The 5,000-nt window shown below is 42.6% G+C and overlaps 2 non-coding genes across 2 annotated transcripts; both read right to left on the bottom strand.

Annotated features, from left to right (window-relative positions):
* Window positions 1–216: 216 nt before the first annotated feature.
* Window positions 217–373, bottom strand: LOC128681286 (5.8S ribosomal RNA). Its single transcript, XR_008405973.1, has one exon. It is a non-coding gene; the product is annotated as a 5.8S ribosomal RNA (ribosomal RNA).
* A 306-nt stretch (window positions 374–679) lies between these two features.
* LOC128681302 (small subunit ribosomal RNA) lies at window positions 680–2,587 on the bottom strand. The gene has a single exon (XR_008405988.1). It is a non-coding gene; the product is annotated as a small subunit ribosomal RNA (ribosomal RNA).
* Window positions 2,588–5,000: the final 2,413 nt, after the last annotated feature.

The following is a 5,000-nucleotide window of genomic DNA, read 5'->3' as shown; positions in this document are numbered from 1 at the left end:
CCACACACACACACCACCCAACCAACCCGCGGCAAATATAATATTTTTGAACGGACCTGACACGTGTGTTTCACCACTACTCCAACCACCCAACACCCGCGCGCTCTACACGCGCGAGAGAGAGCAGCAGCAGCAGCAGCAGCAGAAACAACAACAACGTCGGAACCGTCACGTGCGCGAAGTTAGCGCGCAGTGTGGCCTTTGTTTTTATGCAGCCGGCCCTCAGACAGGAGTGGTCCCGGATGTGTCTCCAGGGACCGCAATGTGCGTTCGAAATGTCGATGTTCAAATGTGTCCTGCAGTTCACACTATGACGCGCAGTTAACTGCGTTCTTCATCGACCCGCGAGCCAAGTGATCCACCGTCCAGGGTAGTGGTTTCTTTTGGTTGTGGTAAAAAAAAAAAAAAAAAATTATAATAATAATAATAATATCTTAGAATGGGCGCCGCGAAGCGCCCGCTCTAAACCGCGCATTCAATTTTCGGTGTCCGTGAGAGCGCGACGAGGCTTGCGGATTTTTACCCGTCGTCTCTCTGATATCTCTTCACGGCACACCCCGCACCGCACCCACCACTATAATATAAAAGTGGTGTTTGTGCGTGCGTCTCTATATATATCTATGGATTATTTTACGCATACACACGCGACACGCGTGCGCGCGCGCGTACGTATACACGTTAATGATCCTTCCGCAGGTTCCCCTACGGAAACCTTGTTACGACTTTTACTTCCTCTAAATGATCAAGTTTGGTCAACTTCCCAGCAACGCCGACGGCCGTGAAGCCACCGCGTGTCGGTCCGAAGACCTCACTAAATCATTCAATCGGTAGTAGCGACGGGCGGTGTGTACAAAGGGCAGGGACGTAATCAACGCGAGCTTATGACTCGCGCTTACTAGGAATTCCTCGTTTATGGGGGATAATTGCAAACCCCAATCCCCAGCACGAAGGAGTTTCAACGGGTTGCCCGGGCCTCTAGGCCAGGGAGAACATGCTGATTCCTTCAGTGTAGCGCGCGTGCGGCCCAGGACATCTAAGGGCATCACAGACCTGTTATTGCTCAATCTCGTGCGGCTCGAAGCCGCCGGTCCCTCTAAGAAGAATTTTAATACGCCGCCAGTGAGTTGCGCGACCGAAGCCGCGCACACCTAAATGGCGACGCCTATTTAGCAGGCTAGAGTCTCGTTCGTTACCGGAATTAACCAGACAAATCGCTCCACCAACTAAGAACGGCCATGCACCACCACCCACCGAATCAAGAAAGAGCTGTTAATCTGTCAATCCTTCCGGTGTCCGGGCCTGGTGAGATTTCCCGTGTTGAGTCAAATTAAGCCGCAGGCTCCACTCCTGGTGGTGCCCTTCCGTCAATTCCTTTAAGTTTCAGCTTTGCAACCATACTCCCCCCGGAGTCCAAAATCTTTGGTTTCCCGGAAGCTGCCCGCCGAGCCATTGTAGTAACGTCGGCGGATCGCTAGATGACATATTTACGGTTAGAACTAGGGCGGTATCTAATCGCCTTCGAACCTCTAACTTTCGTTCTTGATTGATGAAAACACCTTTGGCAAATGCTTTCGCTGATGTTCGTCTTGCGACGATCCAAGAATTTCACCTCTAACGTCGCAATACGAATGCCCCCAGTTATCCCTATTAATCATTACCTCGGAGTTCTGAAAACCAACAAAATAGAACCGAGATCATATTCTATTATTCCATGCACGAAATATTCAAGCAGCATTTTGAGCCCGCTTTGAGCACTCTAATTTGTTCAAAGTAAAATTGTCGGCCCACCTCGACACTCACTGAAGAGCATCGCGATAGGATTTTGATATTGAACCGGTGTTTTACCACCGATTCACCGACGATATGCTCCGCAAACGTGTCAGTATCACCGCGGATGCGGTGCACCGACAGCGCGGCGCACAAATGCAACTACGAGCTTTTTAACCGCAACAATTTTAGTATACGCTATTGGAGCTGGAATTACCGCGGCTGCTGGCACCAGACTTGCCCTCCAATTGTTCCTCGTTAAAATATTTAAAGTGTACTCATTCCGATTACGAGGCCTCGTAAGAGTCCCGTATCGTTATTTTTCGTCACTACCTCCCCGTGCCGGGAGTGGGTAATTTGCGCGCCTGCTGCCTTCCTTGGATGTGGTAGCCGTTTCTCAGGCTCCCTCTCCGGAATCGAACCCTGATTCCCCGTTACCCGTGACAACCATGGTAGTCGCAGAAACTACCATCGAAAGTTGATAAGGCAGACATTTGAAAGATGCGTCGCCGGTACTGGACCATGCGATCGGCAAAAGTTATCCAGATTCATCAAAATTAACGACTTCGAGCGCGAGTCCGCACCCACCGTCGATTGGTTTTGATCTAATAAAAGCACTCATCCCATCACTGGTCAGAGTTCTGATTGCATGTATTAGCTCTAGAATTACCACAGTTATCCAAGTAACTGAGTAAGATCTAAGGAACCAAAACTGATATATTGAGCCATTCGCGGTATCGCCTTAATACGGCTTGCACTGAGACATGCATGGCTTAATCTTTGAGACAAGCATATAACTACTGGCAGGATCAACCAGGGAGCTAACAAAAAGCGCGCGAGCGCGCTCTCTAGTCAGCGTGTGTGTTGTGTGTGAACACAACACAGTGAAACGCCGCGTCTCGTCCGAAGACCGGACGAGAGCGGCGCGTGCCATCTTCCTACTCTACTCATTCTCCTCCGTTATAGGGAAAGAGAGCGAAGCGAGAGAGCACTGTGGAGTTTTGTGTTTATTTTATAAACACGGGTCGAGAGAGACCTCAACCGAAAGTTCGCTAATAGACGCGACGCTTTGTAAACATCGTTACGTTTTTCACATATAGTGAAAGCGTACGCATTCACGTCAGAACACCCGGTGTCGGTGGGGCCAGAAACACAAGTCGTACGAACGAAGGGTCCTCGGTATACGATTATTTTATATTATAGTGGTGTGTTGTGTGGGCGAAGAGAGAACGCCCCGCCGCCGGTGGCAGTGTGGCTAACAGCGGAGGAGACGTTTCTCTTTAACCCGGTAATTTTTGTTGGGTGGTCGGCGACGCGCACTACCCGCACGGCAATAACTACCGTGAGGCCTGTGGGACACGTCACCTTGATCGACCTAGTCGGACGGATGAGCATTGGTATCAAAAAACGCACACCGTGTGTCCGTCGGTCGACAGTGAGGGCGAAAACGACAAACTCTCCATTAAACATAAAACACATACACAACAAACGACGTACACTTTTTTAAACACTAAACCCAGCAAGAGTTTGTTTCGTTTGTCAGTCTGTCTCTAATATTACAACATACACAACACACACAACAACAACACACATTGCAGCGTATCGTAAAAAAATATACAACACACCACACACAACACCGCCGCCGTATGTGTATATAAATATATAAAAGTTATAATATAGAAACAAATTAACAAGCACGCAACATCACAGAGCACGTCACCTATTGGATGATTTTGTATGTAAAAGGAGAGTTGGTATCGTTATCAGAAACGAGAGCGCGCGCGCGCGCTCAAGCGCTCTCCCCGAATCTTATAAATTGTGCGCAGAGACGACGGACACAGAGCGCCGGCGCGCATCTGCACACTAAGACTCGGGGTTTTCAAAAGCGCGCAAGCGCGCGCGCACATCGCGCCTCCGTCAGCGAGACGAGTCGAGCGCGCCGACGCACTGTCGCGTCTGCACTCTCAACCGTCCACTGCGGTGCACGTATAGATAGCAAACTGTTCAGGGATATCCTTGTGTGTGACGCGTCAGTGTTAGTGTTGATTAATATTAATATTAATATTAATATTAATATTAATATTAATATTAATATTTAGTACTTTTAATATTTTTATATTTATATTTAATATTAATATTAATATTAATATTAATATTAATATTAATATTAATATTAATATTAATATTTAATATTAATATTAATATTGATATTAATATTAATAATTTAATATTATAAAATTAATATTTATATCAATAATAATATATTATAATTTAATATATATTAAAAAATAATTATTAATATTAAAAAGAAAACTGTTCTATAATCACTTTTCAATATGAGTTAAAAAGTACGAAATAATTAATATTAAAAAAAATATTCATATTCAAAAAAGAAAACTGTTAGTTAGGTTAGGTTTATTTTTTCTGATATAAATATAAATAAATATAAATATATTAATTAATTAATTAATTAATTAATTAATTAATTAATTAATTAATTAATTAATTAATTAATTAATTAATTAATTAATTAATTAATTAATTAATTAATATAACACATACTTACTCAAACGCGTGTGGTTTTACTACTAATAATAATACTTGACAATACATTGTTTGTTTGTATATAATATGTAATACACCATTTTGAAAGACGACGCAATTTTCCCTCCAAAAGTTGTGACGACGTGTGATTTTTTGAAATATATAATTATAATCTCCTCTGTCTAGGATTTATTGGAACAAAACCGAGTGTTTCTGTGAAACAACATCAAAAGATCCTATTCCAAAGATTGTTTAACTAATTTGTAACAATAATATATAATGTAACAAAAAAAAAAAAAAAAAAATTCAGATTCTCCTTCATGACATGTATATCTGACAGTGTCAGTACAATTTTTTAAACCATAAAGGTATATATGTTGATGATTAAAAAATATATGGATAATAAAACCAAATCCCGCGTTTCTATAATCACACCACACATTTTCAATATGAGTTAATAAGTACGAAATAATTAATATTAAAAAAATATATTAATATTAAAAAAGGTTAGGTTTATATTATCACTATTAATATAAATATAAAACAGTATATCATATCCGGCTCTTCGTGCATTTTAGTGTTGTTGTTCGTCGAACACAATCGAGGTTCGCGAGAGGTTGTTCGTGTATCTATGTTGTGGGTGTGTACGACACCGTCGGCGCATGCGCTCGGCGTTTATCGTTATCCAA

This window comes from Plodia interpunctella, chromosome 26 (genome assembly GCF_027563975.2).
Source record: "Plodia interpunctella isolate USDA-ARS_2022_Savannah chromosome 26, ilPloInte3.2, whole genome shotgun sequence".
NCBI classification, from domain to species: domain Eukaryota; kingdom Metazoa; phylum Arthropoda; class Insecta; order Lepidoptera; family Pyralidae; genus Plodia; species Plodia interpunctella.
Note: the sequence above shows the minus strand (reverse complement) of the source record. Positions and strands in the feature narration are given on the sequence as shown.